This window comes from Macaca mulatta, chromosome 3 (assembly GCF_049350105.2).
Source record: "Macaca mulatta isolate MMU2019108-1 chromosome 3, T2T-MMU8v2.0, whole genome shotgun sequence".
NCBI lineage: Eukaryota > Metazoa > Chordata > Mammalia > Primates > Cercopithecidae > Macaca > Macaca mulatta.
Window position 1 is genome coordinate 5,275,013 of NC_133408.1, and position 26,357 is coordinate 5,301,369.

The 26,357-nt window shown below is 46.0% G+C and overlaps 1 long non-coding RNA gene across 2 annotated transcripts; it reads right to left on the bottom strand.

Moving 5' to 3' along the window:
- Positions 1–343: 343 nt before the first annotated feature.
- On the bottom strand, positions 344–25,736 carry LOC114676700 (uncharacterized). Of its 2 annotated transcripts, XR_013414891.1 has the most exons (4): positions 24,434–25,736; positions 16,370–16,459; positions 13,268–13,848; positions 344–3,231 (listed from the first exon to the last, which is right to left on the bottom strand). It is a non-coding gene; the product is annotated as an uncharacterized LOC114676700 (long non-coding RNA). The 2 variants fall into 2 exon arrangements; XR_013414890.1 differs by lacking the exon at positions 344–3,231 and having other exon boundaries at positions 10,567–13,848.
- Positions 25,737–26,357: the final 621 nt, after the last annotated feature.

Below are 26,357 nucleotides of genomic sequence, written 5' to 3' on the forward strand. Positions count from 1 at the left end.
ACCAGACGCCCCCAGTCTCTCCAGTGTGGCTTCCTAGAAGACGCCCTTTTGTCCCACTTTCCCCTTCTCGGAATGGGTGCCAGTTCCTCAGTGTCCCTTGTGAAATTCAGAGCCCACCAAAGAACACCTATTCAGTGTGATCAGGATGGAACAGGCCAGGGTGATGTGCTCCTTCCCTCTGGAGGGTCTGCATCTATTAGCACAGCCCATGTTGGCCTTGACTTGCAGCCAACAGCATCACCCAGTCGACTTTGAGTGGAGTCAACAGAAGTCTAGGTCTGTGGGACGAGAACTCCTATTCCATCTGGCCTTCCCTGTGGTGTCCCATTTTAGGAGTGTCTGATTTATTTCTGTGGACTTCCAGTTGCTGAGGTCAAACATGATGGGGAGAAAGAGGACTTGGCCTCTGGCATGAGGATCCTGCACTTGGTGCTTGTGAGAGTGGGTACAGGGGAGTCACATGTCCAGGTGGGCCTGTGGTGGGGTGACCCCTTGTCCCTGGTGAGTTTCTGCAACCAGCCGGGCCACTGGGGTGAGACTGGCTTGGTGACTCAAATTGCCCCATCTTCTGCAGGACACCAACCACAGGTCTCTGAATCCCTGGTTCCCCTGCAGATCTCTCTGCGTCTCCACGAGGGCTGAGGCCAGCCTGCACGCAGCCTGCCATTGTGCACACAGACCTGATCTGCCTGCTGTGTCTTTGGCTACTTTGTGCTTCACTGTGTGGCCGGGCACATCTCGCTCACTTGATACCTCCCCATTACATGGAGGGAAACAAACAAAAAAAAAAAAAAAAAGGAGGCTGTCCCTCTGCCCCTTTGCCCTGCTCTTCTCTGCACCATGCCCACTGCTGCCTGTTGGCAATATGAAGCATGACAGTTTATGGGATTTTTTTTCCCCCAAAGTCTGGAAACTGGGTAGGAAAAAGGGGGAGGAGGATGCAGAGAGGTGTTTGTCTCCTTGCTTGCTTTTCACAACCCAAATCTGGCTCTGAAGATAAAAGTTCCCAGCCAGTTAAGAATAGAAGATGCTGCCCCAAGTGTAAGCAGGAAAGAGGGGCTTGTGGCTATCCTGTCCGACACTGGTGAGCGACGTGAGGGAGGGAGAGACAGGGATGAACACCGTGCCCTTGGCATCCCAGGCTGAGATGACACAACAGGAGATTACGCTCGAGAGGCCTCCCTGTGGCGAACTTGCCCTGGGCTGGGCCTGGAGACCTCCCTTCTGGTCAGCCTGGTCCCGGCCCTGTTGGCTTCTCTGACCAAGGGAGGGAGAGAGTGTACGTGTGTCTTAGTCCATTCTGGCTGCTGTAACAAACATCTTAGACTGGGAAATCTGTAAACTACAGAAATGTATTGTTCACAGTACCGGAAGCTGGGAGGTCCAAGGTCAGAGCTCCAGCATCTCTGGTGTCGGGTGAGGGCCTGTTCCTCATAGATGGTGCCTCTGTGTCCTCACATGATGGAAGAGGAAGAGATGGTCCCTGCAACCTGTCTTATGAGAGTTCCACCCTATTCATGAGGCAAAGCCTTCATGACCTAATCACCTTCCAAAGGCTACACCTCAGTGCTATCAGAGTATTAATCACACTGGGCATTAGGTCCCAACAAATAAATTTAGGAGGAACCCGAACATTCAGACCATAGCATTCCACCCCTGGCTCTCCAAAATTCACAGTCTTCTCACATGCCAAATATGTTCATTCCATCTCAACAGTGCCCAAAGTCTTAAATTGTTCCTGGCACCAAATCAAAAGTCTAAAGCCCAGAGTCCCAGCTACACATCATTTAAATCAGATGTGAGTGGGACTCAAGGTAAACGTCCTCTTGGGGAAAATTCTTTCAGTGGTGAACTTGTGAAGGCAAACAAGTTATGTGCTTTCAAAATGCAAGGATGAGGCAGGGACAGGACAGACATTTCCATCCAAAAAGAGAAAAATAGGAAAGAAGGAAGGGATAACAGGTCTCAAGTAAGTACAAAACCCAACGGGGCAAAAAGCATCATATCTTCTTTGACTCCATGGTCCCATCTTCTGAACACTCTAAGGAGGGACTTGGGCCCCCAGGGCTCTGGGTGACACCTCCTACATGGCTTTGCTGAGCACAGCCCATACTGCAGCTCTCATGGGATGGAGTCCCCTGCCTGTGGCTCTCTCAGGCTGGCTCTGCTAGTCTGAGGTCTTCAGGTGGCCCTGCCCCCACAGCTCCACTGGGCATTGACCTGGTGGGGGCTCTCTGCAGTGGCTCTGCCTCTGTGGCAGTTCTCTGCCTGGACCCCAAAGCTCTCCAAAGCGTCCTCTGAAATCCAGATGGAGTTAGCCGTGCCTCCATAGCTCGTACCCTCTACACACCCAGGGAGATGGCCCTGCATAGATGCCCAAGGTTTATTGATTGTGCCCTCAGAGGGGAACACACTGCAGCAGGTGCCGAGGTCCTGCAGGCACTCCAGGTGCCTCTGTGGGCACAGTTCTTTCCCCCAGACCTCGGCACTCTGGGCCTGTGATGGGAGGGCAGCACTGGTAACCTCTGAAACACCTTCAGCGTTATGCCGTCACTGTCTTCATGCATAGCACCTGGCTTCTGCCTCTCTATGCTAATCTCTGCCTGAAACACTAGTTTGGCTACAGCCTTGATTTCAGACATGCTTTTTTTTTCTTTACAGTATGACCAGGCTGAGAATATTCTGTAAGTTCTACCTCCCCTTTTGGCTATAAATTCTGTCTTTAATTGATTTCTTGCCTTCTCACATTTTACCATAAGCAGTGGAGAGAAGCTATGCAGTGTCCTCAAGACATGGTTTAGAGTGTTTCTTCTACCAAATATTCAAGTTCATCCCCTACCACTCTGACTTTCACAGAACATGAGGACACAGTTCAGCCAAGTCCTTTGCCATCTGTCACAAGGATGGCCTTTCCTCCCATTTCCAGTAACACGTTCCTCATTTCTGTCTGACACCTCAACAGAGTGGCCTTTACCATCCATACTTCTATCAGCATTCTGATCACAGCCACTTACGTAATCTCGGAGACTCTGTGTCCTCTTCTTCTGAGACCTCACCAGGATCACCCTTTATGTTCACTCTTGGCAGCCCAGGCCTTTTGAGCCTGCTCCTCCAAACTCTTCCAGCCTCTGCCCATTACCCAGTTCCAGAGCCTCTTCTACATCTGCAGGTCTTTGTTTCTGCAACACTCTGCTTCTTGGTACCAATTTCTGTCTCAATCCATTTGGACTCCTATAACAAAATACCTTAGACTAGGTAACTTAAAAACAACAAAAATTTATTGTTTGCAATTCTAGAAGCTGGGAAGTCCAAATTCGAGGTGCTAGAAAATTCAGTGTCTGGAGGCCTGTTCCTCACAGATGCGCCTTCTGTGTCCTCCCATGGTAGAAAGGAAAGGGGCTCTTTTCAACCTGTTTCAAACCATTTAATAAATTCGTCAATCCCATTCCTCATGGCCTAATCACTTCCCAAGGACCACATCTCTCTTTTTTTGTTGGTTTTTATTTACTTATTTTTTTAAGTCTTGCTCTGTCACCCAGGCTGGAGTGCAGTGGCACAATCTTGGCTCACTGCAGCTTCTGTTGCTCAGGTTCCAGTGATTCTCCTGCCTCAGCCTCCTGGGTAGCTGGGATTACAGGCGCATGCCACCACACCCAGTTAATTTTTTTTTTATGTTTCGTAGAGATGGGGCTTCGCCATCTCGGCCAGTCTGGTCTTGGACTCCTGACCTCAGGTGATCCACCCGCCTTGGCCTCCCAAAGTGCTGGGATTACAGACGTGAGCTACCGCGCCGGGCCCAGGACTGCATCTCTTAATGCTGTCATGATGGGTATTAGGTTCTAACATATGAATTTGGGGAGGATACCAATATTTGGGTCATAGCAGGGAGAAAGAAAGGAAGGAAAGAAGAGAGGTAGAGACAGAGAGAGGAAGGAAGGAGGAAGGGAAAAGTGAGTGGAGAAAGGAGGAAGAACAGGTGCAGAGGAAAACCGTATCTTAGACCTTCAAGGGGAAGCCTGGGAAAGTGGGTCAGACACAGAGACCATGTCATCAGGGAGGGCAGCGACGTAAGGCTGGTTGGATACACCAAATAGGAACTTTGTGTGTTGGTTCATTTGGAAGAAATGGGAATGCTAAGGCCGGTCGCGGTGCCTCACGCCTGTAATGCCAGCACTTTGGGAGGCCAAAGCGGGCGGATCACAAGGTCAAGAGATTGAGACTATCCTGGCCAACACAGTGAAACCCCGTCTCTACTAAAAATACAAAAATTAGCTAGGTCTGGTGGCATGCACCTGTAGTCCCAGCTACTCCAGAGGCTGAGACAGGAGAATCGCTTGAACCTGGGAGGCAGAGTTTGCAGTGAGCCAAGATCGCGACACTGCACTCCAACCTGGGCAACAGAGGGAGACTTCGTCTCAAAAAAATCATAATAATAAAATAAATTTGAAAAAAACAAATGAGAATGCTTAATCTCCACTGTTTGTTTCCTATTTTGCTGGCGCTCTTGACTTCAATGGTGTTCTGTCTCCAGTGTCCAGGTATGTCCCTTCGCTTCCTCTGGTGAGCCAGCCCAGCTCCAGAGAGGACCCCTTCTTTACCAAGCACACACAGCCTGTGGGAGGTCAGTGCAAAGGAGGGGCCATGAGATGAGAGAAGCCAAAGAGGTGAGGGAGGTGCAGGGTGGAGGGAGTGGGGGCAGCAGATGTCTGGAAGCTACGGTGGCAAGATAGATGATGAGAGATGGTTTCAGGGGAAAAACTGCAAGTAGATATTTCATAGATTAAGTTAAGACAAGACAAGTTAAGTATTACAGATAGATTCCTTTTGTTTTCTTCCATTAGCATGGAACCAAGAGCAGCTGGGAAAGACCTAGGAAACCATTTCTTCAAACGAAGACAGAGTAAATAACATCTGGCCACAGGATGACCTTCAAAGTTGAAGATTAGGACAGAAGTCTCAGAGACAGACACCGGAAAATTACTGGAGGCCTCCTTCCCACAAATAATTTAAAGCTTTCCATCACTCCCATAACGGATCCCTTCTAGGAAGTAACTGGAACCACTGTGTACCCCACGTTTCCTCCAGGGAACCTCCCGTCCCTGACTCCGCGTAGTCAGCCGTAGAACACAACCCCCCTCCCCCGCCCCCCGGACCATCCAGAATGTTCCATCCCTCTGGCCACTACTGATGTTCTGGAAAAGACACACAAACCCAGCGGGGTCATCAGAGTTCTTCAGGGACTTCCTGGACCCTAAGAGGGAGAGGGTTTCTTTCCCTGTTCCCTGTCGGCATTGACAAGTCTTAAGGAGAGTGTTTGTCTGGCTAGGAATTAAGTAAACACCCCCAGGGAAGTAGAGCCGAGATGGAGGAAGTGACAAAGCCCTTTCAGCAACCTTTTCATAGCTGGAGCCTCTACATCCTGCCCTCCTGAGTTCACACCCATCGTCCATCGTTGGCCCTTCCCAAGCAGCTGGGCAACCACTTTTAACTTTTGATAAGTGCTGGGCCCCAGAGCCAGATGGAGGCTCTTTAAACAAGCTCCTTCTTCTCAGTGCCCCTGTGACCTCAGCTATTAAGTGGGCTGATGATCGATCCTGTTCGCCTCAGAAGACTGTTTCAAGGATTAGAGGAGTCAGCATTTGAAAGCCATGGCCGGCACATAGTGTGCATCTTATAAAGGCTGGTGCTCATTATTCTTGTTTTTTGTCACGGGATCCTCTCCTCTCCCTTCTGACCCCGAACTAGTATGAATTAGATGTTAGTCACTTGCAGCTAAAATGTCTTGATTATGATCATCAGTTTAACAAGGAAGTTAAAAGTCAGAGGCCCAAAGCCACTCTATGAGAAAATCCTTACAAGTAGTTTCTAGATCGACCCTCTAACCCTTAGCTTCTTCTTCGCCCAATATATGCATTATCTCCCCAAAGAGATGATAAAGTCCAGCATCTCACTAATATTACTTTGCTCCAACATCATTCCCTGCATGGAGCCTAGCTGGAATAGGTGCTTAATAAAAATCATGAGTTATGTTTGGACAACCTCGAATGCTTTAGAAAATGTTGTAAGGTGCATGATTGCATTTTGCTTCAGAACACCCTGTGGGGTAGGAGGGCAGATGCCGTTGCTGGACCCTCATGGGTTTTACACTTTCACACCAGGCACCAGGCAGCCCACATTTTGTTATTTCTATCAGTCAGATGATCTGTGCCTGGTCCCTCAGAAGCAGCTCCTCCATGCCATGCCCAGGTCAGGCCCAGATCAACTCTCCATGGCTCCAAAGGCCACAGCTCAAGTGTTCAGTGGACTCAGCCCTCTGATCACCTGAGCAGAAGTCCTCTTGCCTCCCTGAGACCTCTGAGCTCTCCTGGTGGCTGCAGACTCCATAGCTCCCCTTTCCAGGCTCTGAGACATTTCTCCTGACCCTTCTGCCTCCCTCCCCCAGAATCCCAGCTCTGCATTCCTCCCTTCCAGGAGGGCCTGGGGCAGTCACCTTGTGGAGCCTAAGCTTTCAAAAGCAAAAGCTTGATTAGAGAGATTATCTTCTGCATGCCTGGAAACTTATGTCTCAGGTTCTGCAACTCTCTGAAGGCTTTAGGAGAAAAACAACTCATTTTTTAAAAGTAAAAAGAAAAAAAGACATGACTACTTTTTAAAGGGAGGGGAAAATTGCTAGAGCAGGGAAAATTAATAAATTGTCTCAGTAAATTATTCTGCCACATGAAAACAAGAAAATAGGGGCTCCATGAGGTTTGTAACCTGCTTAGGGCCATAAAGCCCGGACAAGGACCCAGGTCTCCTGGCACCTGGCTAAGTATCTTTCCACGTGTTCACTACTGTCAAGTATTTACTGGGTGAAAAGGGAAAACCTATTTCAAACGGGCAGATTTCTACAAGAAGCCCAAGTTCAATCTGTTGAAAGTCATAAGACAGGCTTGTGGGAAGATGGAATAGACATGTTTTTCCCTAGTCCTCCCTCTAATTACAATTAAAAACCTTGGATATTACACAAAACAAACATAAGGAGACTCTAGAAGATGGGGAAAGGAAGGCAAACCATCCAGGGATCTTGGGACCCAAGGAGCCACACTGTGGTGAGGTCCCTGGATTTTTGTTTTGCATCATATATCCCAGATTTTGAGTTGAAGAAGCTGAGAACCTGGAAATGCAAATAAGCACCAAAAAAAAAAAAAAAAAAAGGTCCCAACAAAAGCCTGCTCTCTCTAGCCAAAAGAACAGGAAAGGGGCAACCTAGAGGACAGAAAGTTTTTAGACAATAACTTCTCTGCTTCAACCAAACATTCCAGAATACACTGTGGTCAAATGTCTACCCATGCCAGCAAAGAAAGAGTGGGGAGCTTAGATTTCCACCCTCCTCAGGCTGTAATTAGGCATGTCAACCAACTCCTACTCCTCTAGCCATAATATATGTGTCAGAGAAGGCCAATTAGGAAGTCTGGACTTCTGCTCCCGCTGGGCAATAATGAGAAGCTCCTCGTCCACCTTGCTGGGGTGACGATAGGAGACCCAGGAGAGTCAGGACTTTCACCACCACCCAGGGTAACAAGGATACTCATCACCCTGTGATGTCATGAAGACCATATGGGGAATAGAAGTAAGGTCTCCTACCTCCCCCAGCTAGGGAGGTATCAGTAGAGGCCAAATGGGAAGCCAGAACTTCAACACCCATCCAGTAGTAATGAGGAACCCCTCTTTAGGGTGTCAACAAAGGCTGAGCAGGGAACCTGGACTTGTACCCTTGCCTGGTAGTAAGGTGGCAGTGCTGTGCCCTCTTCCCCTGCCAGAGTGATGTCAGATAAGCCAATTAATGGATGGATGCCAATCAATGCATGCCAACGCAAAGATGACAGCAGTGTTAGAATTATCCAACAAGTGTTGACAAACAGCCATCATAAAAATGCTTCAGTGAGCAATTACGAGCAGATTTGAAAAAATAAAATAGAAAGTAGAAAGTCTTAGCAAACAAATAGAAGGTAAAAAGAACAAAATAGAAAGTTTAGAATTGAAAAATTAAATAACCAAAATTAAAAACTCAGCAGACGGGCTTAATAGCAGAATGGAGGGGACAGAGGAAAGAATCAATAAACTGGAAAATGGAACAATAGAAATCATCGAATCTGAACAACAGAGAAAAACAAGCTAAACAAAAAATGAACACAGTTTGAGGGGCCTGTAGAACTGTCTATAAAGATCTAACAGAAACCCAGAAGTGGGACTGAGGGGTTAAAAAATAATCAAAGAAATAACAGCTGAAAACTTCTCAAACCTAGCAAAAGACATAAACCTACAGATTCAAGAACCTTAGCAAACTCCAAACAGAATAAACGCAAATAAAACTATACCAAGACATATTACAGTCAAATTTCTGAAAACTGAAGACAAAGAAGAGATCTTAAAGGGAATGAAAGAGAAACAATACCTTACCTATAGGGGAAAAAGCAATTCAAATGACAGCATATTTCTCATTGAACCATAGAAGAAGACAGAAAGAATTAGCAAAACATTTTTTAATTTCCTGAAAGAAAAAAAAAAAAAAAAAACCAACACTGGCCACCCAGAAATCAAGACATTCTCAGATAAAGAAAAACTAAGAAAATGTGTCTTTAGTAGACATAACCTAAAAGAATGATGAAATGAAATTATTTAAACATAAATAAAATGGTAAAAGAATGAAGCTTTGAACATCAAGAAGGACAGCACTTTGAGAGGCTGAGGCAGGAGGATTGCTTCAGCCCAGGAGTTTGAGATCAGCCTGGGCAACATAGTGAGGTCCCATGTCTACAAAAAATTTAAAAATTATCCAGATGTGGTGGCACATGCCTGTAGCACCAGGAGATAGAAGAACTCAATGATACTATTAATCAATAGGATCTAATCTATATATATATATATATAACACTCCACCTGACAACAGAAGAATGCACATTCAAGTATCCATAAAACAGATACCAAGTTAGACCATATTTGGGGCCACAAAGCAAACCTCAACAAACTCAAAAGAATTGAAATTGTACAGATTGCATTTATTTATTTATTTACTTACTTACTTATTTATTTTTGAGACAGAGTCTCCCTCTGTCACCCAGGCTGGAGTGCAGGGGCATGATCTCAGCTCACTGCAACCTCTACCTCCTGGGCTCAAGTGATTCTCATGTCTCAGCCTCCTGAGTAGCTGGGATTACAGGTGTGCCATCATGTCTGGCTAATTCTTGTACTTTTAGTAGAGATGGGGTTTTGTCATGCTGGTCTCTAACTCCTGGCCCAAGTGATCCTCCCACCTCAGCCTCCCAAAGTGCTAGGATTACATGTATGAGCCACCATGCCTGGCACCAGACTGTGTTTTCTGATAAAAGTGGAATCAAATTAGAAATCAGTAACAGGAAGATATAAGAAAAACTTCTGAACAGTTAGAATCCAAACAACATACTGTAAAATAATTTATGAGGCAAAGAGGGCATCTGAAGGGCAATACAAATACATTTACCTGAATGAAATTGAAAATAAAAATACATGAAAGTAAAAATATCAAAATTTGTGGGACACAACTAAAACAGTAAGGAGAGGGAAATTTATATCACTGAATTCATATACGTTGGAAATGAGGAAAATTCTCAAAGTGATAACTGAAACTCTTACCTCAAGAATGTAGAAAAAAGAGAGAAAAGTCAGAAAGGAAAGTGAATAGTAAATATAATCACAGAAATCAGTGAAACTGAAAAGAGAAAGCCAGTAGAGAAAATCAATGAAACACAAAGCTGGTTCTTGAAGCAATCAATAAATTTTTTTCTTTCTTTCTTTTTCTTTCCTGAGACGGAGTCTTGCTCTGTCTCCCAGGGTGGAGTGCAGTGTCACGGTCTCGGTTCACTGCAACCTCCGCCTCCCAAGTTCAAGCGATTCTCCTGCTTCAGCCTCCCAAGTAGCTGGGATTATAGGTGCCCACCACCACACCCAGCTCATTTTTGTATTTTTAGTAGAGACGGGGTTTTACCATGTTGGCTAGGCTGGTCTCAAACTCCTGACCTCAGGTAATCTGCCCACCTTGGCCTCCCAAAGTGTTGGGATTACAGGCGTGAGCCACCTTGCCTGGCCACAATAAATAAAACTGACATACCTCTAGCAAGATGAGCAAAGGAAAAACAGAGAAGATACAAATTACTGATATTAGGGATGGAGCAAGGGACATCACTACAGATCCCACAGGCATCCAAAGGACAATGAGGGAACACTACAAACAACTCTGCAATCATGCATTTGACAACTTAGATGAAATCAGCCAGTTCCTCACATGACACAAACTGCAACTCACTGAATATAAACAGACTATTTTAATAGTCTCATAGCTATTAAGAACATTGAATTTAGTTTTGAAAACTCAAAAACAAAAAAAACCCCACCTAATTCTCCAGGCCCAGATGATATCACTGGAGAATTCTAGCAAACATTTAAAAAAATTAACACCAATTCTAGGCAATCTCCTTCAGAAAACAGAGGAGGAAGAAACACTTCTCAATTCATTTTATTTAGTTAGTATACCCTGATATCAAAATCAGACAAATATAATATTTTTTAAAAATACTATAGTTGATCACGGGCTGAGGCAAGAGGGTTGCTTGAACCCAGGAGTTGGAGGCCTTAGTGCACCATTTTCATGCCTGTAAATAGCCACTGCACTCCAGCCTGGGCAACACAGCAAGACTACTGCACCGCAGACCAATGGCCCTCATGAGTATAAATACAGAAAACCCAAACAAAATGCTAGTAGATAGAGTTCAGAAATATATTTTTAAAATTATATACCACATTCAAGTGGGGTTTATTCCAGAGACGTTAAGGCTGGTTCGATATGTGAAAGTCAATCAATGTAATATACCATATTAACAGACTAAAGAGGAAAAAGTCACATGATCATGCCAACTGATACAGAAAAAGCACTTGACAAAATTCTATACCCATTCATGGTTAAAACACTCAGAAAAATAGGAATAGAGAAGTTCCACCTGATAAACGGCATCAACAAGAAATCTACAGTTAATAATATAATTAATGGTGAAAAACCAAATGCTTGCTCCTTAGTATCAAAAATAATGCAAGGATGTTTGCTTTCACCACTCTTATTCAACATGGTGCTGGAATTTCTAGCCAGTGTGGTAAAGCAAGAAAAGGAAATAAATGGCAGACAGGTTGGAAAGGGAAAAAAAAGCAAAACTGTTTCTATTTTCAAATGACGTGATTGTCTACCTAAGAAATCCCAATCTGTCTACAAAAGCACTCCTGAAACAATAAGTGAGTTCAAGCAAGGTTGCAGGATACAAGATAAACATACATAAATAAATTTTATTTCTATGCTCTGTCAATGCACATATGGACACTAGAATTAAAAACATGATACCATTCGCAACTGCTCAAACAAAATTCAGTACTTAGGTGTAAACCTAACAAAACAGGTACAGGACTTGTATGCTAAAACCTACAAAATCCTGATAAAAGAAGTAAAAAAAAAGAACTAAAGAAAAAAGGAGGGAAATACTGTTTATAGACTGGAAGATTTAACATCATAAAGATATCGATGATTACCAAAATATGCATGTTTAAGGTAATTGTTATTAAAATCTCAGCAAAATTTTCTGTAGATATAAACAAGAGTAGTCTAAAATTTAAGGAAAAGGCCAAGGAATTAGAAGAGTTAAAACGATTTTGAAAAAGAATAAAGGAGGAGAAATCAGTCTACCCGATATCAAGACTTATTTTATAGCTACAACAATCCAGACTTTGTTATTGGGAAGAGGACAGACACAAAGATCAATGGAACAGAATGGAAAATCCAGAATTACATCCACTCAAAAGTACAAAGCAAATCAGTGGAGGATGGAGGGCTTTTCCAGCAACAGCTGCTGACGCATTTGGGTATCCATGGGCAGAAAAAAAGAACCTGGACTTAAATTTTCTTATATAAAAGTTAACTCAAAATGCATCGTAGATGTGAAATAACCTTTCAGCGAAAAAAAATATTAGGAGGAAATCTTTAGGATCCGGAGCCAAAGAGTTCCAAAAGCATGATCCATAAAATGAAAAAATTGATAAATGGGACTTCATCAAAATGAAAAGTGTTGACTCAGAAAGATCCTGTTAAGATGAAAAGATAAGTATTAATAATAGACCAGGAGAAAATATTTGCAAATCTCATGTCCAACAAAGGATTAGGATTCATAATGCCTGAAGAACTCTCAAAATTCTCAAATATTCTACATCTATGATGCATTTTTGAGTTAACTTTTGTACAAGAAAATTTAAGTCCAAGTTCTTTTTTTCTGCGCATGGATACCCAAATGCGTCAGCAGCGCTTGCTGGAAAAGCCGTCCATCCTCCACTGATTTGCTTTGTACCTTTGAGTGGGTGTGATTCTGGGTTTTCTATCCTGTGCCATTGGTCTTTGTGTCTGTCCTTTTGCCAATAGCAAACAGCCTATGCCAAGAGATAGCTGTGACTGTTGAAGTCTGGGCATTGTGGCTCATACCTGTAATCCCAGCATTTTGGGAGGCTGAGGCTGGAAGATTGCTTGAGCCCAGGAGTTCAAGACCAGCCTGAGCAACAGGGTGCAACCTCATCTCTATAAAAAATTTTAAAAATTAGCCAGGCATGGTGGTGCGCACCTGTAGTCTCAACCACTCAGGTGGCTGAGGTGGAAGGATCGCTTGAGCCTGGGAGGCAGAGGTTGCAGTGAGCTGTGATCGCACCACTGCACTTCAGCCTGGGTGACAGAGCGAGACCTTGTCTCAAACGAAAAAAATAAGGGAGAGAGACTGTTGTGGCTGTTGAGTGAAATTAAGATGTGGGTGGCTAAGTTACCTGGGAGCTGCCAAGAGAGGGATCGGAGGAGGAAGGTGTGCATGCATTCAGCAGCATTGCACCCTGAAATCACACCCCTCCTCTAACCTGCCGGCCCCCGGTTTTCACTGCTCATCTTTCCCCAGATGGCTTTACTCCTCCATGCTTCCTGTGCTGAACTGTTGTGTAGAAAGTTCTGCAAGGAAAAGCAGGTGGATGCATGCACAAAGGCACTCCCACCAGCCTGAGATCTTCAACCCTAGGTTTGTAATATTTCAATATTCAGGTTTTCACTAACATGAAACCCATCTGAATTTACATATTGATTGTCAACTTCCCTCACAAGTCTCTGGGAACAGCCTGGTGAGGGAGTCAGAGGGGCCTGGAGTGGAACCCTGGCCCCTATGCTCAGTAATGGACCAACCTGAACAAAACCTGTCCCCAGGCACGGTCCGGGGGTGGGGATCCATCCGTGGGTAAACACTGCTGCCGCGTGGAGCTGACATCGCAGAGGGAAGGGACAGGCACCGGCACACTCAGCAGGACTCTGCGCCATGCATGGACCAGGAGAACCACAGCATCAGGATGAAGTGGTTTGGGGGACAAGGGCAGAGTTCAAGTCCCCAGGGTGGGGCACCTGGAGGGATGACCCTGAAGGGCAGATGTGCTGAAGGCTAGAGACGCAGGTCCCCTATTTGCCTGGGGCTGGCCCTTCCCCAGACTACACAGCAGGAGCTCCCGCAGCCCACACCAAGGATCATCTCTAGACTACATCAGGCCCACGAAACGAATTGAAACAAGCCCGGCCTAGATCTGAGCTTTAGCTTCCAAATCCTTCCATGTCTCTTCTGACCACACTCGAGGGCAGGGCTCTCTCTGTTTTGTCCACCCCTGCGTTGCCAGCATCAAGAACAGCTCCTGGCACACGGTAGGTGATCCCTGATGTCTGCTGAGCACGGGGCTGAATCTTAGGTCTCAGGAAGCGAAGTTCAGGTTGGTGTAGTGCTGTGGTGGAGGGGAAGAAAGTCGACAGAATGGAGTTCACTCAGATTAACTCAGGGTAGCTCACCCCATCATGTAAGACAAGTCCCCAACCAGTCCGTGGCCTGTTAGCAGTGGGGCCGCACAGCAGGAGGCGAGCGGCAGGCGAGGAAGCTTTATGGCTTGAGCTCTGCCTCCTGTCGGATCTGTGGTGGCATTAGAGTCTCATAGGAGTGAAAACCCTCCTGTGAACTGAGCACTCAAGGGATCTAGGTTGCACGCTTCTTATGAGATTCTAACTAATGCCTAATGAGCCGAGGTGGTGGTGCTCATGCCGGGGAGCAGCTGCAAACACAGATTAACTTGGCAGAGAGGTTTGACTGCACAGAGACCATAATAAATCAACTGCTTGCAGACACATATCAAAACCCTATCAGTGAGTGGCAAGTGACAGTTAAGCTGCATCTGGTGGCAGGCTTTATAGTGGCAAGTGAGTTAAAATAAAAAAAAAAAAAGGCCGGGCGCGGTGGCTCAAGCCTGTAATCCCAGCACTTTGGGAGGCCGAGGCGGGTGGATCACGAGGTCAGGAGATCGAGACTATCCTGGCTAACACGGTGAAACCCCGTCTCTACTAAAAATACAAAAAACTAGCCGGGCATGGTGGCGGGCGCCTGTAGTCTCAGCTACTTGGGAGGCTGAGGCGGGAGAATGGCGTGAACCCGGGAGGCGGAGCTTGCAGTGAGCCGAGATCACGCCACTGCACTCCAGCCTGGGAGACACAGCGAGACTCCGTCTCAAAAAAAAAAAAAAAAAAAAAAGCACAATATGCTGGGCTTAATGCCTAGGTGGTGGATTGATAGGTGCAGCAAACCACCATGGCACACGTTTACCTATGTCACAAACCTGCATATCCTGCACATGTACCTCGGGACTTAAGAAAAATGAAGAACGATAAAATAAAAATAAAATAAAATGCAATAAGCACAATAGGCAGGGCGTGGTGGCTCATGCCTGTAATCCTAGCACTTTGGGAGGTTGAGACAGGTGGATCACTTGAGGTCAGGAGTTCGACACCAGCCTGGCCAACATGGTGAAGCCCCATCTCTACTAAAACTACCGAAGATAGCCGGGCACCGTGGTGCATGCCTGTAGTCCCAGCTACTCAGGAGGCTGAGGAAGGAAAATCACTTGAACCCAGAAGGCGGAGGTTGCAGTGAGCGAGATCACGCCACTGCACTCCAGCGTGACAGAGGGAGACTCCGTCTTTAAAAAAAAAAGGGCAACATAAAAGTGTTGCACTTGAATCACCCCCAAAGCATCCCTTCACCCCACCCGCAAATCACGGAAAAATTGTCTTCCATGAAACCAGTCCTTGGTGCCAAAAAGTTTGGGGGTCGTTGATCTACGAAGACTGCAGGTAAAATGGTTGAAAATTGAAGCTACTGTATTCATGCCCAACACTTGATCAGAATTCTTCTCCACTGGCTGAGAGGGGGAGGCTGGGAAGCCATGGGATGTACCCAGAGGCTTCTCTGGAGGGATATAGAAACCTGCTGGGACCCTGCAGAGGAGGAGGCAATCCAAGCCACCAAGCCGGCCTCACCCCCATGGCCCGGCTGGCTGCAAACGCTCACCAGGGACCATGGGCGGCCCTGCCGCAGGCTCACCTGAACTTGTGACTCCTCTGCACCCACCCTCACAGACACCGAGTGCAGGATCCTCACACCAGAGCCCAAGTCCTCAGGGTCCCCCTTTCTCCCTCTCATGTCCTGGGCCCTGACTCATTCTCACTGCATCTCCCAAATCCAGGCAGTTCACCAATATTTGCTGTCTGGTTAGGTCACAGATACTTTACATCACAGTTTAAGTCACAAATGATTGCTGCCTGAACTAGGAGATGTGGCTTACATTTTTCTTAATCGACATCTAGTTAATTACACTTTTCCCACACATTTATATTTAAAAATATTTTCTTACTAGACAGCATTTTGTCAGTGACTTACCCACAAACATAGGTCGTCCTGCTGCTGCCCTCTGAAGGGATATACATTTATTTTGCAATTAATAAAGGGAAGAAGAAACTCCCTTAAGTGGGACAAAATTTCAGTTTTCACCACTGCAGGCATGTAAAAACCCCCAAAATACAAATGAGGATTCAGTGTCTGTGTAATGCTACAGGGAGGATTGTTTTAAAATCACCATGATGCAATTCCATGTGTAATAATATTGCCTAATGTAATTGTTACTGCAGAAAACAGGAAGTGAGCGGGGTTACTAAAGGGCAGTTCTGTTTCCTCCCAAGTCACTGGGCATAAAACAGCACCTAGTACCTGTCTACAGAGGGACCCAAGTAGGAAAGTCTACCCATCTCTCACTTTTGGTCAGATCATGAGTTTTACATTTGTGAACATAGTGGAATTTATTTTTTATAACACACATTGAAAACAATTATGGCAAAAACTGAAATTCCTCTGGGTCTACAGTGTAATAGTTATAGGTAAATCAAATTTTTGTCTAGATTAACTTTAATGACATATCACAATACCTCTAGCCAATGATTATTGCAGCAACGTCGGGGAAAGTGGGCTGTTGAAGCCTCTGAGATCTCAGCCCTGGAAGGGAGCGTAGCAGAAACCTGGTAACAAGGACAAATAGGATGGAGGCTGTATTAGGTCTCTGTGCTGAGAACTCTATCCATTAACTCACTTAATCCCCATCACAGCTCCACGAGCCAGACACTGTTATTATTCACAATGGGGAAGTAAGGCACAGATGATTTTACTTGGCCAAGATCACAGCAAGAAAGTACCCAATTCCAGAGTCAAAACAGGTGGGTGTGGCTCCAGAAGCTGCCCTTTTTTTTCCTTCCTATAGGGCCTTACTTTCTTTTTAAGGGCATAAATCTTTCTGTAAAGTCTGATGAATATTACATGTCTATACACCTGTATATTCACCATCCCCATCCTGATATAGACCATTTGCATTCTGTAAAAATGTTCCTGTTCCATTTCCTAACCAATTACTATCTCTAGAGGTAAACATTATTCTGGCTTCAATTACCATAGATTAGCTTTGTTTATTCTTGATCTTTATATAATTGGAATATAGTATTACTACTTTGTGTCTGGCTTCTTTCATTCATATGTTTCTATGATTCGTGCATGTTGGTGCTTGTGTCCATAGTTTACTCTTTTACGTCACAGAGTAGCTTTTCATTCTCCTTTTGGTGGACATTTGGTTTGTTCTCAGTTTGGGACTGTTATAAATAAAGTTACCACTAGCATTCTTGTATCTGTCTCTTGGTGGATACAAACATTCATTTTTGTTGAGTGAAATCTACCAGAGAAATTGCCAGGTTATGGAACAAGAATGTGCGTGATGCTAGTGGATACTATCAACCCGTTTTCCAAATTTTTACTGACTTATACTCTTACCTGCAATGGGAGAGTTCCAGTGGCTCCATGTGCTTGCCCTCACTTTGCACTGTCAGTTTCTTTAAAATGTAGCCACTCTGATTGGAGTGTGGTGATCATATCATCAAGGTTTTAATTTTCTGTTCTGTATTGATTAATGATATGCTGCTTCATTTTATTAAGTTGTATTGTTTTGATTTTAGCACTAGTTTGTAGAATTGCTTAATATTTCTAAATAGGTACCCTCTGTCACATAGATGGATTTTGAATACGTTTTCTCAGTTCATAGTTTGCCATTTAGGTTTTGTTTTGTTTTTGTTTTTTTGTTTTTTGTTTTTTGTTTTTTGTTTTTGTTTTTGTTTTTTTGAGATGGAGTCTCACTCTGTCACCCAGGCTGGAGTGCAGTGGTATGATCTCGGCTCACTGCAACATCTGCCTCCCAGGTTCAAGCAATTCTACTGCCTCAGCCTCCGAGTAGCTGGAATTACAGGTGCCCTCCACCATGCCCAGCTAATTTTTGTATTTTTAGTAGAGATGGGGTTTTGCCGTATTGGCCAGGCTGGTCTTGAACTCTTGACCTCAGGTGATCCACCTGCCTCGGCCTGCCAAAGTTTTGGGATTACAGGCGTGAGCCACTGTGCCCGACTGACCATTTAATAATGTCAGTGTTTGTTTTTTGATGACAGAAGTTCTTAGTTTTAATGAAATCTAATCACTTTTATTTTATAGTTAATGTGTGTATGTTTTCTTTAAGAAATCTCTGAAGAAATGAAGAATATGAAAATACATTTATTTGCTTTCTTCTAGAAGCAGCATTGTTTTCATTTTCAGATTTAAGTTTATGATGCATCTTGAATTAATTTCTATGTAGGCTGAAAGGTGCATTTTTTCCAAATGCCTTCTTAGCATCTCCAGCACTAGGGATTGAAAACGCCCTCCTGTCTTCATTGCACTGGCTCTTTGATATAACCAATGGCCGTATATGGGAGGAAGGTAAATCTCTGAACCATCTGTTCTTCTCCACTGCTCTATCTGTCCTTGTATCAACACCACACCGTCTTAATTACGATAGTTTTTAACTAAGTCTTGAAATACGATACTGTAAGTCCTCCAATTTTCTTCAAGGTTGTGTTGGCTGTTCTGGATGTTATTTCTGTATACATTTTAGAATCGCCTTGTCAATTGTCTTCAAAAAAGGGAGCAGGAGAGAAAGAAGAAAACAAGCCTATGGGGTTTTGACTGTGCCATATCCATAGATTAATTTGAGGAGAAATGATATCTTAACACATTAAACATCCTGATCCATAAATATAGAATAGCTCGCCATTTATTTGTCTTTTAAAATTTATCTCTGCAGTGTTTTTTGTTTTGTTTTGTTTTGTTTTGTTGAGACAGGGTCTCACTCCTGTCGCCCAGGCTGGAGTACAGTGATCACGGCTCACTGAAGCCTTAACCTCCTGGGCCCAGGTGATCCTCCCACCTCAGCCTCCCAAGTAGCTGGGACTACAGACTTGCACCACCACACCCAGCTAATTTTTTGTACTTTTAGTAGAGATGGGGTTTTGCCATGTTGCCCAGGTGGGTCTCAAACTCCTGAGCTCAAGTGATCTGCCCGCCTCCCAAAGTGCTGGGATTACAGGCATGAGCCACCGGGCCCAGCTCTCTGAAGTTTTTTAAAGTTTTCAGGGTTGAGTTCTTGTTCATCTTGAGTTATATTTATTCCTAAGCATAATATTTTTTATTTTATTACAAATGATATATTTTAGTCTTGCTGTCTAAATGTTTGGTGTGTATTGCCCTTTGTATATTGATTTATAGCCTGCAACCTTGCTAGGATCACTTGTTTCTGCTCTAATCTTTATTTCCTTCTTTCTGCTTGCTTCGGGTTTAGCTTGCTCTCCTTCTTCTAGGTTCTCAGGTGGAAGTTTAGATTATTTATCTGAGATCTTTTTTTAAATACAGGCATTGGCAGCCATAGATTTCCCTCTAAGTGCTGCTTTTGCCTTATCCCGGACCTTTTGGCATGTGGTGTTTCTATTTATTTTTGTTCATTTTAAAGTATTTTCCAATTTTCCTTGTGATTTCTTCTTTGAACTGTTGTTTATTTAAGAGAGTACTGTTTAATTTTCACATTTTAATGAATTTTCTAAGATCATTTATTAAAGATAACAGTTGATAGATTTGTTTAGAGATAGTTTTACTATGTTGTGCCTAAGTATAATCCTTTAAAAACTCATTCATCTGGCTTGGATCTAATTTCTTGAATCTGTGGGTTGCTGTCTTTCATAAGGTTTAGAAAATATTTATCTATTATTTCTTCAAATCCTGCATCTCCCTGTCTCTCTCCCTCCCTCTCCCTCCCTACTCTCTCCCTTTCTCTAGGACTCCAGTCACACCTGTGTTGGCGTTGACTATATCAACATATTGTTCTGTTTTTACCATTTTTTTCTCTCCATGATTTGTTTTGGATATTTTCTATTGATCCGTCTTGAAGCATATTAATCTTGTGTTCCGCTAAATGCAGCCTGCTGTTACAGCCATCTGCAATACTCTCATGTCAATATTTATTCGTGCTTCTGGAATGTTCATTGGTGACTTTTGCAGATTCCAGTTCTCCACTGGGATGCTCTCTCTTTGCACCCCTCATGTCCATCTTTTCCTCTGTTTTTAGCACATTTACAAGCATTACTTTTCAGTCTTTGGCTGCTCACTTCCTTCTCTAGAGCATGACCCTTGAACACACAGCCGTTTCCAGAGGGGAGGAGGTGAGGCTGGCCTCCCACAGCTGCGCTGCCTCTCACCCACAGCCTGCTGCTGCTGGAGTCAGCTTTGTCTTCCCACGTGTGCATCATTTCTTAGAGTCCCCAGCATGCCATTTCCAGGAACCAGGCCAGGAGCTGAATGTTGCAACTCGTCTATAACAACAGCAATGCAATCACCCAGACTGCGGTGAGGTCACCGGCCTGTGATTGACAGCCAAGGGCTGTCTTTCCTTTTCCACAAACGACTTGGGAACCTGTCTTGGGCAACACCAGGTCTATACATAAAAACTGTTTTCACCATTTTCTTAAATCAGCCCATCCACATGCAGCAGCACACGCCCTTCAGCCTCTGCTCTCTGGCCACCTAGCTTTGGGTGCATTTGGATTCCTCAGTTCCCCCCATAAGAAGTTGTGACTCCCCCGCCCCCAGCTCTCCTGAGGGGCCTGAGCCCCCCAGAGGAGAGCAGGACCCACTTTTGAGACAGCACCTTTCCTGTAGCCTGAGATCAGCACGGCTCCCTTAGCTGCTGGCATTGTCTGCAGGCGTCTCCATGAAGCCCATCTTCTGTGTCGTCCGCCCACGCTCCTGCGGCACCTGCCCTTGGCCGGCTCCTGTGGCTTCTCCAGCCAGGGCAGCTGTGGGTGCCAGGACCTCTAAGGAGCACCTCGAGTGGGAAAGGCCCGAGTGTGGGGCTGCCCGGGGCTGACCTGCGCCTCTAGCCACATTAACTCGTTTTATGTGTGCTTGATTCACTCTCGAGAGGTGGAGGGTCAAACACTGAAGGTCCCTCTCTGTTCTCTGTTCAAGCCACTGTCCTTTCCTGTGTGGCAGCCAAGTGTGATGAAGGGGCATTCCCAGCATCTGTGAGCCCAGCCACAGCATCACAGATGTGGAGAGCAGAGGGATGTCCCTTCCTTCCCTTTGCTCCATTGCCTCAGGCGTCGGGATGATGGCATGTGCCTCTCCAGCCCCGGGTATGCAGTGTCCTTCTTCTCAAACCCAACTCCTGTCCCCCTGCAGGGACCTGGCCCAGGGGGTCTCCAGCTCCCTGAATCCCTCCCCCCAGCCCTTTCCCGATGACCTAACTCCATGCCCCACCTCCTGCATGTGGCAAGGCTCACAGCCTGGGATCCCTCAGAGATTCTGATGGTGAGACTGGGCATCTCCCCAGGTGATTCGCGTCCTCCTCCCAGGCAGGGAACACCTGAGCTGAATGTGTGCAAGAATCGCCCGGAGCTTGCCCAATGCACTGGCCACATTCTGACTTGGTGGGTCTGAGACTGCACCTTCCCTTCTTTCTTTCTTCTTTCTTTCTTTTCTTTTCTTTTCTTTTTTCTTTCTTTCTTTCTTTCTTTTTCTTTCTTTCTTTCTTTTCTTTCTTTCTTTTCTTTCTCTCTTTTCTTCCTTTCCTTTCCTTCTTTCTTTCTTTTCTTTCTTTTCTTTCTTTTCTTTCTTTTCTTTCTTTTCTTTCTTTTCTTTCTTTCTTTCTTTCTTTCTTTCTTTCTTTTTCTGTCTCACTCTCCCTCTCTCTCTTTCTTATTATTTTTTTTGAGATGGAGCCTTGCTCTGCTGCCCAGACTAGAGTGCAGTGGCGCGATCTTGACTCACTGCAACCTCCGCCTCCCGGGTTCACACCATTCTCCTGCCTCAGCCTCCCCAGCAGCTGAGTCTACAGGTGCCCGCCACTACATCCGGCTAATTTTTTTGTATTTTTAGTACAGATGGGGTTTCACCATGTTAACCAGGATGGTCTCAATCTCCTGACCTCATGATCAGCCTGCCTCATCCTCCCAAAGTGCTAGGATTACAGGCATGAGCCACTGCACCCAGCTGAGGCTGCACGTTTTGAACCAGCTCCTTGGGTATAAGTGCCCACAGCACTTCTGTGTTCCTTCTTGAAAATGGTATCAGCGTAATGTCGTCCCTGGCAGAGCATGCCAACTCCTTCCCTGTCTGTCATGAACACCTAACGCTCCAGCCCCACTCAGACTAGCCAGGCCTCCCTGCCCCTTGCACAGTGACTGAGTGTGATGCCATCACAGTTCTGAAGCCAGGCTGCCCTGTGGAATCACCTGGGGAGTGACTGTCACCCCTGACCCATAAGGCAAGAGCTCAGGGTGTGGGATCCAGGAACAGGGGACTCCAGTGAGCGACCAGGGTTGAGGGCCATGCCTCAGGCCAGTCCTGAGCCACTGGAGGTGGCAACGCTGATGGTCATTGTCCCCTGTCTCTTTCACAATACTTTGCCAGTCCCCCTGCACGCATACCTCAGTGGCTTTACACCCCTGCTGCAAGTGGCCATCTGCTTTCCTAACCTGGTCTGTTGGTCTAAGCCCGTCGGGCTGCCCTCGCTGCTGGCCTCACCTGCTGGTGCAGTCTGAGGTCACTGCAGGCAGGATTTGTGTATGAGGTCAGGCCACGAGGACATGAGGATGAGGGTTTTGCTTTGTTTTTTCCTGATGAACCACAGGATAAGAAATGATTCACTCTTTGAAAAATACGTCGCAGACTATTTTCTTGCTTTGCTAAAGGCTCAACAGGTCTGAGAAGAACCACAAAACAAGCAAGGAGACTGGCGTGGAGACTGTGGCGTGGTGGCTGGCTGGGATGATGACAGGCAGGGGAGCGGCTCGCCTGAGGGGGCTTCACACTGCTGGAGCACCCTGGGCCACGCTGGGAAGGGCAGGGGCTGTCTCTGAGGGCCCCCCAGAGCCTCCTGTGAGGACCTCCGCTGGTCACCACCCCTCTGCATCTCTGGTGTCCTTGAGGTCAGTCATTCTCTCCTTAACTTTCAGAACCTGCTCTTGGCATCTGAGACCAGCTGTTTGGCCCTTGCTCCTCTCAGAGGTACTTGCATTCAAGCTGTGCGGCGTGTTGTGGAACTGTGTTCTGCCATTTAAAGCCATTCTGGCAGCAGTGAAGGAAGCTGTCTAATGGGGGTTGGGGTGGTGTCAGGTACAAGTCCTGGAGCAAACATGGTCCTTTCCATGTAAAGAGCTTGATGAATAAAGAATAATGAAGATTATGAAGTTAATGACAATCAGTGTTTTCAGCATTAAAAAGATGTCTTTCTCCAAAGCAGTCATTTTCAAACCACTAAGTTGTTTTCTGTAGTCCTCCTGGAGTCTATATTCTAGAATATTCTGGGCAGGTCCAGGAAGGAAACCCGGAAGAGAGCAGAGTAACTGCAAATGCCTTTGGTGGGCAGGGGAGGCTGAAGCTGGGAAAGAGAGAGCTTGAGATGTGGGAGATCTTTCTTCTTAATAAAAATAAGGAGAGGATTGAAGAAGGGCCCTGTGGGGAGTCTAGCAAATCTACACCAGCTTGATGCACCTGTCCTTTTTGATTCACAGAAAGAGCTGCCCTGATCGCTGACTCTGGCCCACTTCCAGAAAGAGAAACTGGAAAGGTGTCAAAAAAAAAAAAAAAAAAAGGAGAAGGGTTTGGGAATAGAAACACGAAGAAGGAGGCCAGGAGAATTGGATTTGACTGCAAGGAGGCAGAGGGGGTGGTGTGGGAACGGGGAAGGCTGGTCACAAATTGTCACACATAGTGGTTTCTGTACAATAGGTTTAGGGAGGCGGTGGGTAAGCGAGGGAAGAAGGGGACAGCCAGGTCCAAAGACGGCGAACACAGGGCCCAGTGGCTTCACTGCTTTGCCCTGAGGCCGGCTGCCCTGCCCTTCCATATTCTGATCTTTGGAGAACCTGCCCAGGCAATGTGATTTAGTGAGCGAGCGTGGCTACGAACCAGATTGACACGTGGCTACGAACCACAGTGAGTGTGAAGGCATGCCTGGAATGGATGCCCCTCCGTTTTACTGGACACTGCGGACAAATTTGTCTGCAACAACAGTGACCATTTTAGATATAGCCTCTAGTGGGAACCCCGCTCCCGGGAGCTTCGACTTGGAGAGAACTGGGCTCCTTCATGATTTCGTTTGTAAGCCTAGGAGGGCTTGAGGCAAGTGCAGACCGGCCACACCTGCTTTCTCGAAGATTTTCACTTTCTGCACTGCTGTTGGCCCTGTCCTGGGATGTTAACAAATGTCTCAGGCTCCGGTGGCCGATGAGTTCTGGGATGTACGCTGCTGTTGGCAGCGGGATGTTTATTGTGTGTTTTCTACAGAGAAGCAGCTGCTAGGATGAGGCTTGTCCAGAGCAGGTCAGGTAAGCATGAGCTGGGACAGAAAATGAAATCGTGCCATCAAAGCCAAATGTAGAAAGTCATGTTGGGGCAGAGCATTTCGCTCCCCAACACGGGAAGAGGGCTCCTAAGAGGTTCCCAACTGACAGCAGCCACAACACCTATTAAATAATTGCAGGATGTGGAAAATGGAAAACCACATAAAAATATCTCATGTAGCTGGGGTTGAAAGCTGCCATTTGATATAAATCACAGACTGTTTTTGACCAAATCTCAAATCTACTCACCAAGACAGTCCAGGTGCTGCCCACGTGGTTGGAACAGTCCCAGCGGCTGCAGGAAAACCAAAAGGTCATTTGTGCATCATGGGAGCCGAGAGGACAGAAAAACAAACCCAGTCAGTGCCTCCCCAGGGCCCAGAGGGTTTTGAAGGCAGTAAGTCAGGCAGCTCGGGTTCTAGATGAATGCTCCTCCTTAATGTGCTGTGAACCTCCCACGGTCACCGCTGGATGTGAATGGCTGTTTCCTACCTTCAGGTCTCCAGCTGATGGCACGGGGTCGGGGGATAGAAAGGGGAGCTGAGTGGAGTGGGTTGCACAAGGTGGCATGGAACACCTGATGTTTGGGGCCACAGAAAGCTCACCTGCTGCCTGGAACCCATGAGATCCTGAGCTGCTCAGAGCAATGGGCAGGGCCCTTCCAGCAGAGCAGAGCCAGAGGCAGCCAGGGACTAACAGTGCAATTCCGTTTCAGCCTTCCCAGCTCCTGGCTGCACTCTTTAAAAGTCAGACTGGGGGCCCTGTGTACAAATGTGCCCTGATAACAAAGGTTTTGTCTTTAGAAACCATTGAAATCTTAACTTAAAAACTTTGAATATTCGGATCTCTTAGCAAAACCTGATGGAGCACTGGACACAGGATCTTTAAAGTTGCTGGGGCTAAAAGCCCACCTCCTCAGCCCCAGCTCTGCAGCAGAGGCCCCAGCGGCTTGCGGCAGGCGCCACTGTCCACTCCTCTGGTCTGTGGGCAGTGCAGGCCATCCCGTGTTGGCAGTCCCAGGCCAGCCAGTGCTTTCGTGGGCTTATTGTTCAGAAGTTAGAATGCATTTTCCCATCTGTGCAAGGGTGAGGTTCCCAGGCCAGTCCATAAAAGCCTGTTTTTGTTTCATTTGTAAATAGATTGCCTCACTGTAATTCCTCATGGTACCAAACTGTAGGACTCAGTATAGAGAGCTCTGCAACACTGTGGGTGTTGGAAAAATATTCCAAATTCGGCCCCTGGCCTCCAGGGCTATAGGCTTGGTCTTCCCTTCACACAAGATCTCCAGCAGCCCACACGCCACAGCCACACAGGTGCTGAGGAGTCCACTGGGGTCCAGGCGGGGTTTTGTGCAGGGGCAAGTGTGGCCCAGCATCACCTACAGGGTGGTTCTTGGCCAGGGGGGCAACCTCAGGGCCGAGGAGGTGAGATGGAGATGACAGGATATTGGTTAACACAGTCATTTCTGAAGGTTGAGACTTGAGAGTTCTGATGGCTTCTAAACTGTGCAGCAAGGGCTGATGAAGCGAACACCGACAGAGCTCCTGTCAGCACAAAGGATCTCACCTGGGAGCAGGCCATTCAGGTTCATCTCACATGCCCAATCAGATCCGTCGGTAAGGCTGTCATTGCCTTAATTCCTGTGGAGCCAAGTCCATACTCAGCAGGGCCCGAGGCTCTGATCGATTAGTGATGTCTGCCACGGAACGGGGCAGGGACACCCTGCTGGGAATTTCCCAACCCTGGCCACATCTTCACTGGGAAAGTCAGTACCTGCCATACTTTTAGAATTCCCCATGGAAAAATGTGCTCTTAAATGCAAGCTGACACTGGGTCATTTTCAGAAGTCCATACTAGAAGCATTATTTGTCAAGGATTCTACAATTGGGCGCATAAATCTAAAAATGTTCTATGCCAAATGGCATCTATGCAATGTCAGGGAAAAAGCAGGCAGTCATGTTCTGGGGAAAAGGTTTTGTTTTCTGTACCCAAAATTAAGTGTAGTCTAGAGAGCTGAAATCACTAGTTTTGAAAAGTTGAACACCTCCCACTTCCATGTCCAGAAAAACTTAGCTATAAAGTATATTTATAGCCACTGTGTACTGCACCTGAGTTGTTACTGTAATTTTATGTTGCTATACTTCATATCTCTTCAAAGTTGTATAGACACTAA